The sequence below is a fragment of the Leptonychotes weddellii genome, chromosome 6 (genome assembly GCF_054177405.1).
Source record: "Leptonychotes weddellii isolate Sample4059 chromosome 6, ASM5417740v2, whole genome shotgun sequence".
Classification (NCBI taxonomy): Eukaryota; Metazoa; Chordata; class Mammalia; order Carnivora; family Phocidae; genus Leptonychotes; species Leptonychotes weddellii.
Window position 1 is genome coordinate 97,342,827 of NC_138374.1, and position 11,954 is coordinate 97,354,780.

The 11,954-nt window shown below is 41.1% G+C and overlaps 1 pseudogene; it reads left to right on the top strand.

The window, feature by feature from the left end:
• Positions 1 to 1,179: 1,179 nt before the first annotated feature.
• On the top strand, positions 1,180 to 1,704 carry LOC115940797 (large ribosomal subunit protein eL32 pseudogene; annotated as a pseudogene).
• Positions 1,705 to 11,954: the final 10,250 nt, after the last annotated feature.

An 11,954-nucleotide genomic window follows, 5' to 3' on the forward strand; every position in this document is an offset into this window, starting at 1 on the left:
ATGAAAATATATGATTCACTTGCCCTAGGCAACACTGCTGGACTTTCTGATCTTCTTGAGTGTATTTTTCATTTACATATATCTTTATTCTGGAAATACTGTCTGAATTTTGATTTCTTAAAAAACAAAGGGGGATAAGTTGATTGAAAGAAAATAAATTTTATTTGTGACATTCAATATACCCAGAGTACTGTGTCATTTAACTCCTCTATTTCTCTGAAACAGTCATTTAGAAAGCACTTTGGTAAAGCAGAAAGAGAACTAAATTGGGAAGGATCTGGCCACTTGATATAATGCATCCCACTCTCTCTAACACTTACCACCATCTACTTTGTTCTTCAAGTACATGTGCTTTGCTTCTTCTGTATCCCCTTTTGACTAAAATGTGATCTTCATGAGAGCAGGAACATTGTCTGTCTGCTTCTTCAACAGTCCTTGGGTGGTAAAACTTAAGTAAATCATTTAGCTTCCTTGAGTATTAGTTTCCTCATAGGTAAATTTTAAAGACTAAACTGGATAACCTCTAGTTTCTCTTTAATTCAACAATTTTATTATTTATACAATATAATGAGGAGCATAAAAGACAAGGCTAATTGGAGTTTATGGTGGCCAAAAAATCTTTAGTTGATTAGGGCAGCTATTCTAGCCAACTGGATATGTTCCATGAAATGTTTACTTTTCCTGCTTAAAGTGCAAAGAAATATAACCAGCAACTAGTCCTATCATATAGATTGGTTATTTCTGTTGTTGCTTCTAGATTTCTCAAAGCTAAACCAGATTCTCTTAATGCCTGAGACACTTTGAAAGTTGACTATCTTTTTAAGTCCATTGAGCTCCTACTTAATAGACCAAGTTAAATTCATTAAATGATCTCCAGTGGTCTGTAGTTTTGAATTAGTTTCTTCTTTCTTTTAAAATCTTTCCCACTATCGATCATTTTCATCATTCTGCCCATTTGCAAAAGTAAACTGTTAGTGTCCATGTGACTAGGAAAATCAGATAATTAGAAATCCAAGTTTAGAGATTAATTAGTGAGTGATTACTTACATTGTAAAATACTTCTTAATGCTCATCCTCCCCAAAAAATATTTATTGTATAGTTGTCAACTCATGAACTATCTTAAAATCTTTAAGTAAGGATTCCATTCATAAAAAAGAAAAGCAGTTTAAACACAGCAATCAAATTAAACCAGGAGACCATTGTAAACCATACTTCTGCTTCAAGTAAGAAGTTGCAAACGTTCTCTCTTCTTCCATGCTGCCTGCAGAGGTGGCAGCTGTCTCCTGCTCAGCATCATGGCCACCCTCAGACCTCTGGTGAAGTTCAAGATTGTTAAAAAGAGGACCAAGAAGTTCATCCGGCATCAGTCCAACCAATATGTCAAAATTAAGTGCAACTGACGGAAACCCAGAAGCATTGACAGTAGGGTGCACAGAAGATTCAAGGGCCAGATCTTGACACCCAACACTGGTTATGGGAGCAACAAGAAAACAAAGCACATAGTGCTCAGTGTCTTCCGGAAGTTCCTTGTCCACAACGTCAAGGAGCTTGAAGTGCTGCTGATGTGCAACAAATCTTACTGTGCAGAGATTGCTCAGAATGTCTCCTCCAAGAACCACAAAGCCATTGTGGAAAAAGCAGCCCAGCTGGCCATTGGAGTCACCAGTCCCAATGCCAGGCTATGCAGCGAAGAAGATAAATAGACAGCTTATGTGCACATCATATTTGTGTTAATAAAACAACACAACTATAAAAAACAGAAGTTGCAAAGGCGTCCTACATTTATAAAGTGAAAGATACACCTTTAGGAAATCAAAAGGATGATCTGTGGGCTCATAGAGAAGGAATAAATGATTAATGGGGGCCATTTTGGATTCACAAAAAATACCAACTTAAACTAACTTCATTTTTTGATAGGCGTACCAACGAGACTGATAGATCAGAAGAATATTATAGGCATGCAAGGATCTGAATTTTAGTATTTCTAGATAACTTTATTGAAAGCATGGTGAAATGTGAGCTGATAATCATACAGTTAGGTTGATTTCAGAACTGGCTGAATGGCTTACCCAAGGATGCCTGTCAAAGCACTGACATCAACCTAGAGGGGCTTGATACCACATTTTGTCCACATCCTGTGTTATGGAGACTTGGAGGATAAAAATGACATAAATAAATGAGTGGGTAGGAAAAAGCTAGAAGGAGTAGTGAATTCATGGGATAACCAAGGAGCAATCCAAAATGAATTCAATAGAGCTAAATCATGCAATTAATTTTACATAAAAACTATATGGATAATCAGTCATCAGAAAAATGCAAAGTGGGGTGCCTGGGTGGCTCAGTCGTTAAGCATCTGCCTTCGGCTCAGGTCATGATCCCAGGGTCCTGGGATCGAGCCCCGCATCGGGCTCTCCGCTCGGCGGAAAGCCTGCTTCTCCCTCTCCCACTCCCCCTGCTTGTGTTCCCTCTCTCGCTGTATCTCTCTCTAATAAATAAATAAATCTTTAAAAAATTAAAAATCAAAAAAAAATTTTTTTAAATGCGAAGTCAAACAATAGTAAAAAAAAAGAGTGAGATAATACCTTATACCTCTTTAAAATGACTAAAACTTAAAGGACTTTATGGTAACTAGTGCTGAAGAAGATATAGAAAACTGGAACTCTATACACTACTAGTGAGAGCATAAACCGGTACCTCCAGTTGAGGAAACTGTTTGGCAGTATGTATTAAGCAAAACAGCTATATATCCTAGGACCCAACAGTTTTACCCCTAGGTATATAATCAACAGGTATGAGTACTTATATCTTCCAAAAGACATGTACTATAATTGTCATGGTAGCTTTATTCAAAAAACCAAACAGTTGACTAGATAGGTAAATTGTGGTATAATTTATACTATGGGAAGTTGCATAACAATAAAAAGAGTAAGCTTCTACCTTATTCAACAATATAAATAAATCTCACAGACACCAAGGTGAGAATTGAAATTGCACAATTCCATTTACATGAAGTTCAATCAGGCAAAATTAATTCATGGTAATAGAAGCCGGAGTAGTGATTACAATTGGGGAGCTGTTGACTGTGAGAGGGCATGAGAAAACCTCTTAGAATTCTGGAAAAATTCTATATGCTGACCTGAGTGGTGGTTAGATGGGCATTTATATATACAAAAATTTAGATTAGTGCTTGTTACTATGTCTAAATTATTCCTCATCAAAAACACCATACCTAAGAATAAATGAGAAACTGCACTTAGATTCAAATAAGCAATTCTACAGGATAGAGAAGAGCCCAAGCCACGCACATGAAAATACCAGCGGGTTTTAGCTGTATACACACACTATCTAGGTACATGGCATAGATAAAAGCTAAAGGGGTCTTAATATTCCTGAAATTGTGCTGTAAGAATGAACAATCCTACTAGGCCTTCTCAGCAATGTTTAGACTACACTCAGGGTATTGCGGTCATTTTCTTCTGAATTCTTTAAGGAGCACATCAACCAATTGGTATGCCTCCAGAAAAAAATAACCCTATGTTGAACATATGTTGAACATCTGAGGAAAGTCTAAAAGAGCTAAGGCTTTTTAGCCTGGGGAGGAAAAAGAAAAGACTTATAGGAAAGCCGGATTTCTTCTACATGTCCTCAGAAGGCTGAAATGAAATTAATAGGTGGAAGTTGCAAGTAGGCTGATTTTTGTTCTAACATAAGGAAGAGCCTTCTAAATAGTAGAGCTGCCAACAAATTGCCCCAAGAGGTAATAGGCTGATCAAGCAGTGACCAGACATCTGTCCATATACTGAGAGAAGGTACCAGTCTCAGCTAGAGAGTTCAAGAAGATGTCCTCTATGCTCATTCTGTATTCTAGTATCTTTCAAATCAACATTCGTGTCTATCTTGGGAAAATTTGGTAGGACTAAAGAAAATCCATGAGCTGCGTATTCTGTGCAGAAAGTCACCAACTGGGAAGCCTGGGTGGCTCAGTCAGTTAAGCGTCTGCCTTCAGCTCAGGTCATGATCCCAGGGTCCTGGGATCGAGCCCCACATCGGGCTCTCTGCTCAGCAGGGAGCCTGCTTCTCCCTCTCCCTCTCCCCCTGCTTGTGCTCTCTCTCACACCCTCTCTCTCTCTCTGTCAAATAAATAAATAAAATCTTTAGAAAGAAAGAAAGAGAGAAAGAGAGGAAGGAAAGTCACCCACTGAATCCTTCCACTTCAACAAGAGAGGCTTCTCTCGTCTGCAGTGGCAGTCACATTCAAAGTCTTCATTACTTAGAAAAGCTCTCCTAAGTGGATAAAACACATTTCTGAGGATGGTAAAATATAAGGGAACTCTCTGGACGACAGCTTTCCTGATTACCCATAATTTAAACTATAACCATCTTTATATAAATTGCTTTCTTTTTTTAGATTATTTCCTCAAGCTATATCCCATAATGTGAGTGATACTGAGTAAAAGCGCACAAAATCAGTTTTATGGCTCTTACTATAATTGGACAAAATGCATTCCAGAATTACTGGAGCAATTTGAAAGTCACCAACAACAAATGAATGCATTTTTCTCCCACACCTACACTAGCATTGGGATGTTGCCACTGTGACTCATCTTTTGATTAATTTAATAAGTAATAGCAGAGCTCAGAGGTGTTTTCATGAATATTTCTTTAATTTTAAGTTAGGCCGGACACTGAAAAGAATTCAAAGACTTTTTGAAGAAGAAGAAAAGAAAAAAAAAAAGCCCTAAGCGAGCCCACAGTCATCCCACACTGGTTTGTCATGCTGCAGTTCAGTCTGTGTGAGCCAAACTGTTCACTGCTCTGACAGGGACCTCCTCTGTTCTCACAAAGCCAAGTGGTCCCCCAGGATGGCAAACATGCAACTGGGGCCATCTTTCCTGGGCAAATTGTACATTACACTCTGGCGGTAGGGCTTTCTAATTATCCTGCTATACTTAGTGTCAGGAAGAGTTTGTCTCTCCGTGGTTCTAGTAACTGTAAATTTTATCCACAGACCCACAGTAGACAGGAGCCCCATGAAGAGTTCTTAGAAACTGATGTGCCAATAGATCCCACTGAGAAGATTGTTATAAACCAAACTGGTTGCCTCTGTGTGGTGAAATTTGGGGGTCACTTTTTTTTCTTTAGCTATTCTATATTTTCTAACTTTTCCACAATGCACGTGGAGTGCTTGTATAAATCTTTTTAAAAATCATCTTGATGAAAACAGTGACAAGTGGGAGGCATATGAATAGAAAGAAGGAAAAAAATGATCTCTAAAATGTATTCCCTTTGTTCTTGATTTTTTAAAAAGAAAAGACTGCCGTAACAGGCTCCCCCTGATGCATAACTTTTTAAAAGCCATAGATCAAGGTGAAGCAAAGCGTGCAGACATGGCATCTGGCAAAGACAAAGATCACTGTAGAGGCACCTGCCTTCCTAAGTCAGGAGTCAGAGAAGGAAAGGGGGGAGATGTCCATATGGGCCCACTTCAAAGCCAATCATATTGAATTCTTTGTAAAAACTTTTCTGTTTGAGTCCTGAAAGGTTGTGAACGCCTAGTTCATTGTGCATTACCAGGAAACACTAATAGGTAATCTAACAAAAGGCGGGACGAGAATCTACAGGCACTTTGGCCTTGTTATAGGCTGCTTAATAACCCTTCTATGTTTACATTTTCATGTATAATTAAGCCTCAAGGGAATTTATAACTGGGGGAAAAAAGATCCAAGAATGGTCAGTGGGGTGCCCTCCCTAAGTTCTAAAAAGTCAGTATAAGGGCGCCTGGATGGCTCAGTCGTTAAGCGTCTGCCTTCGGCCCAGGTCATGATCCCAGGGTCCTGGGATCGAGCCCCGCATCAGGCTCCCTGCTCCGCGGGAAGCCTGCTTCTCCCTCTCCCGCTCCCCCAGCTTGTGTTCCCTCTCTCGCTGTGTCTCTCTGTCAAATAAATAAAATCTTAAAAAATAAATAAATAAATAAATAAATAAATAAATAAATAAAAAATAAAAAAATAAAAACTCAGTATAGTTCCCAAAGTTTGACTCAAGCAAGATTGGAAGCAAATACTGTTTTCTCACCTACCCAGCGCATTAAGCCTGCACCTGTGAAACACGTAGCATATGGACGCTTCCCCACTCATTACCTTAATCCTCCATGCACCTGCAACGAAGCCAGAACCTGGCACAAGGCAATTCTAATGAACCTTTGTTTTATAATAATAGAAATATCCATCTTTACTAATGCACACAGGGACATAATTATTAGAATTTACCTCTTGTAAAAATTAGAGCTAAAACTACTTTCAACTGTAATTACTTAAATAAAAAGACCTGACACATCTCAATTTAAAGTTCAAAATGTACATTCAAAATTATTCTGAGTGCTTTTTATAAAAATCATTTAACCTTATATACATATATATAGAGAGAGAGATGGAGAGAGAAAGAGAGAGAGAGCCCACAATATTCTTTAACAAAAACAGTAGATCTTTAAAGAGAGATACTAATACATTCAGGGGTTCAGATACTTAGAAAATGTATATAGAGTGTAAAAATTTTGAAATAAAACCAATAACTTTTAGAAAAACCTTGAAAAAGAAATCTGATTAATAAAACTCCACAGATATGACCTTTACAAAATGACTGAGCTGCATTCTCAAAATCTGTTAAAGTTGTAAAATGTCCAGCATAGGAGCCCTGGGATTTTACACGAGAGCAATTTGGCTTCACATGAAAAGATGACAGGAGGGGCTGGGCTAAGCTATGTCTGGAAAGCTTGTCAGAGAGATGAGGTTCAACAGAGAAAGGCAGACGAGAAAGCCGAGGCTTTGCGGACACAGAGTTCTCAATCAAGCAGAGCAGGCCAGGGAGCGGAAGGCTTATGGCAAAGAAAAAGTGAGCCCAAGCCCGGCAAGGTCCAAGGGCAAAATCCAGAGACTGCTAACCACCTGGGGGTTTGTGCGGCTTCAAGAGAAACCACCCCAGCCTGCAGCTGAAGAGATAAGTCTGAGCCCACATCTAAATGGACTTTGCCTCTCCAGAAACCTCAAAGGCAGAGAGAGAGAGAGAGAGAGAGAGAGACAGGTCAGCTGAACCAGTCCAGTCCTGCTCTGGAAGGTTTGGGAGTCAGGACTGAACAGAAAGGAAGGGTTCAGGAATGCAGCCTTATGCAGAGCGGTTACTAGAATGTGCCCTGACTTCCTTCAGCTAAGGCAGAGGGGCAAAATTAGGGGCTTCTTCATCGTTAACTGCCTCCAAGCAAAGAAGGAGAAGAAGGATTGCTTGCAACCCGTGCCCTGAAATTTCCTCTTACTAATTAAGAAAGGTTTGCACTAAAATTAGCTGACAGAGATGAGCTTTTTGTCTCCCCTGGGCACAGTAAACCGTGAGAGGGCAGGGTGCGCCCAGGCCTCACAGGGGCCTCACTACGGGGAGAACAGATGCTGGTCCACTGGGATGAAGGGCAAATGGCCAGAGGTGGAAGTAGTCCGTCACGATAGGGAGTGAAAGAGGTGGACTTCGAATCTCAGATGGTCTTTCTGGAGGCAAATCCCCTCTGACTCCTCTGTAGGGTGCGAGCGTCCCGGGAGAAGCAGGACTGAGCAACCCCACCGGGGAGCTTCTGTGCGGGGCCTGCTCTGGGCAGTCTGTTCAGCACACCTGATGTGGGCCAGCCCCGCTGAGCATAGCAAACTAGACATTTATCATCCTATTTTCAAGTTTTTCAAACATGTTCCTAAGCACGGCTTCTCTTCAAACAAAACTTTAAGGTGCCTTTCATATGCTGGATTTCCTTTGACGCTGGCTGCATTGGCAAGCTGGTAAGGAATGTGGGCAGTGGGAACCTCCCGCTACAGTACCATCTGTCCTGCTCCTTTCTTGCCTCTGTGCATTGTTTCTGCTTCTTTCCACTGTCACTTGGGAATCAGGCCTTTGACCAGCTACATGACCAGAATTAGAATGGGAACTTTACTCTCCTTCTAGATCTAATATGGCTAGACCCCAAGGCAGCCAGAGTAAGGTTCTAAAAACACAAATCAGATCTTATGAACACTCCTCTATGTAAAACACTTCCCCACCTTCTTATTACTCCTAGAATAAAGTGCAAACTCCTTGTGATGACCTCCAAACCCTGAACAATCTGGTCCTATATAGCTTCCAAACTCCTCTACCACCTCCCTTTTCTCTCTCCCTTCCCATTCACAAAAGCCTGAAAGAACTGTCATCCAAGAGGTTGGCTTACAGTCAAAGACCTAATCCTATTTTCTTTTTTTTTTTTTTTTTAAAGATTTTATTTATTTGACAGAGAGAAACACAGCGAGAGAAGGAACACAAGCAGGGGGAGTGGAAGAGGGAGAAGCAGGCTTCCCGCTGAGCAGGGAGCCTGATGCGGGGCTCGATCCCAGGACCCTGGGACCATGACCTGAGCCGAAGGCAGATGCTTAACGACTGAGCCACCCAGGCGCCCCCCTAATCCTATTTTCTTAATTTACTAAATTCTTTTTAAGTCTCCACTGTTCCAGAATAATTTAACATAGCTCTTAATCACTGTTTAAGCAACATCATCAATAAATGTAGACACACAGTTATTTTGACAAGCCTAGATTAAAAATTACTCTTCCATTCTTGGTTTATGATTACTCTATCCTATACATTGTTACCCCTTATTATTCATGCACCTGTCATTCTTAACTGTCTATGATTATGAGGGGAGGGTATTGTCAGAATTAAGACCTAGAGAGTAGACATTAACATTTCCACAAACATCACTGAGCAAATGTCTGCCCTTGAAAACCAGGATCACTCCCACAGCAGAACATCATCACATTATTCTAACACAGCACAGCTTTTTTCCCTGCTGAAAGGGACTTGGTCTGCAGAATGGTTTGGTTTGGTTTTTTAGTTACAGCACTTGCAGTTGGTGCCCAGCTCACAACTGGGTCTTCAAACAGGCTCATTGCCCATCTTACCAACTGCTACCTTCTCTCTCTCTCACAGCTGCCAAGAGAACACTGCTGATTCAGTATTCCAGGTTCAAGAGTCGGTAACACAAACTCTGGGAGCTTAGGGATCAAATCAAGCTTTTTCATGTGATCTCTGCATGGACACAGCAAGCTCCAAGTGACTTACCATAAAGTTGAGGCTTTCAGATTAGTGGTGGTTGACCAGGGGCCTAGTGATCTAGGAATGCCCTGCCGGCTCCTGGTGATGGGTGGAGGAGAGACCTCTCCATCTGAAAGACAAATACCACTTTCCATCACCACCATCTCGTTAAGATTTGCTGAGAACAGCAGACACTTCACTTGCCAGATTATAAGAGCATAGGAGGCAATAGTCAGAGCAGGGTTCCCACAGTGCCCAAGCAAGGAAGCTTTCTGTCCAGGCTTACAATCGTATTTTGGCTCTTAAAGGGATTAGCCCATTTTCCAGGGCCTCTCTTCAGTCTTTGGGTCATTTCCTCTGAAACTGCCAGTTTGTAAAAATATTAGTAACATGATAGTTATCCCTTCGCCTTCACCCTAAACCTGGCTTGCCCACCATCCACCGTGCCACAAGAAGCCAACTAAAGAATCACCGAACACTTTTGACCTGCTGACTTTCCTTTCCCTTCTTATTTCTGCTTCCCACTCCATTCCCCCTCTCCCAGCTTCCACCCCTGTGATTTAATCTTCCATTCCTTTTCTCTTGGCCCCAAGACTTCATCACTTCAATCTCCCCATCATGACCTTTGGCCTTCTCTAGAACACAATTTTATGTTCACTGCCTCTTTGCCCTCCTGAGCTACTTAACCTGATCCCCTCCCCATTGTGGTCTCCAGCCCACCTAACAAGTGGCCCCTGAAAAGAAGTTCAGACATTAGGACTTCAACAAAAGACATAACTTTCCAGCTCCATCAACTGTGAAGGCTAAATCTCCAGTCCCGCCACTCTCCCATTGCCTGTCCCACACCTCTGCTTTTTTGCACCTGAAAGTCAACATTTTAAAATCAAACGTATCCTTCCTCTAGATTTCTTCTGGTCTGGATGATTTCTCTTTTCCTGTCCTTAGTACCATCATTTTCCCCCTCAATCACAAATTTCCACATACTGGCTTCCTTTTTACTCCTTTCTCAACTCAAAGACATCACATGACACTGTTCCCTTTGCCTGGAATACTCTTACCTTTTTTTTTTTTTTTAAAGATTGTATTTACTTACTTGACAGAGAGATAGAGAGAGCGCACAAGTAGGCAGAGCGGCAGACAGAGAGAGGGAGAAGCAGGCTCTCCACTGAGCAGGGAGCCCGATGCAGGGCTCGATCCCAGGACCCTGGGATCATGACCTGAGCCGAAGGCAGACACTTAACCGACTGAGCCACCCAGGCGCCCTGCTTGGAGTACTCTTATACCTTCCTTCACACCTGGTCCCCTCCAGCTCATCCTTCAAGTCTCACCTATAGTACCCCAGACTCTTCCCAGGTGCTGAGTAAGCAGAATTTCCTCTCTCACTATGACACTTATTACCACTATAATCTGAATATTTTTACTTGTGTGATTATGTATAGGGTGTCAGTCAAACCCGCATCACCCAGTCCAGGGGCCCCTGGCATCTGAGGCTGTTGAGCACTTAACATGTGGCTCATCCAAATTGAGAGGTGCACTGCTGTCGTGATGAAGTCTTGGGGCCAAGAGGAAAGGGAATGGAGGATTAAATCACAGGGGTGGAAGCTGGGAGAGGGAGAATGGAGTGGGAAGCAGAAATAAGAAGGGAAAGGAAAGCCAGCAGGTCAAAAGTGTTAGAAGTATAAAATACCAAATTTTGAAGACTGAATGCAGTAAAAAGAATGTAAACTATCTCACTAATTATTTTTATATTGGTTATATGTTTATATTTTAAATATATAATATTTTAATTATGTTAGGTGAAATATATTTTAAAAATTTATTTTACCTGCTTCTTTTTGCTTTTTTTTATGTAGCTACCAGAAAATTTTAAGTTACATGTGTGCATGTTGTATTTCTATCGGGCAACACTGCTGTAGACCTTAAGGTCCATGAAGTCAAGGCCATCTTGTTTATGAGTGTATTCCCAGCTATGTTAGCACAGTGGCTGGTACACAGTAACTAGCTTAGTGAATATAGTTTGAAAAAATAAGTTTTTCTAGACAATTGGGGTTTAAGCCTAGGATTCTTCTTTGCAGAAAAAGAGGAACCAAAGATAAAGAACTTGAGATAAGGGAGTTTAGCAGCTCACCTCTCCAGTCCCCCATGTTTTCTACATGCCCTGGGCACCAGAGCGTCTCTCGACCTTACATATTATAGTTATGAGATAGTGTCGAAACTGTCAAACTGAGACAGATTATCACTGGTTCAAACTGATAGCTTCTCAATCTACAACTGGTGTACAAGTAGATGTAGTTTCCAAATTATGAACAGGCTGCCAAAACAGAAAATAATAAAGAAAAAAATCTATATGGCAATAAAGGATTAAAGGGCTATTCATTTGATCTAAGCCACTTTCACAAATATGATCTCAGGGGTAATCTCTTTCACTTATCTCAATTCTTAGTATCAGAAAATTCTTCTTGACTTAACCTGAATTCATTAGATGGCCGAACGTTTAACACAAATTGTGGGAAAGATGAGAGTGTCTGAAAAGTCTAATAATGTCTTTAAAGACTGTTTTACTTCCATGCTGCTCACTCACATTCACGGGCATGACCATCACTGTGAAGTGACTCAGCAATTCCAAGTATCTGTATTACATTACACCCAGTTCCCCACGGTTGGCATTAACAGTACATTGCTCCAGGAAGGAAGAAGCCAAGCTGTCCTGTGATCCCTAGAGACTAATCCGGCAAGAGAAGCGCTGGTCAGTCATGGACAAGAGCACAGGGATTAGACACTGTTCAGCCAGATGTATCAGGTGACCACTAGAAGAAAGCAGCTGGGTGTTATGCACAAACAATGAATCATGGAACAC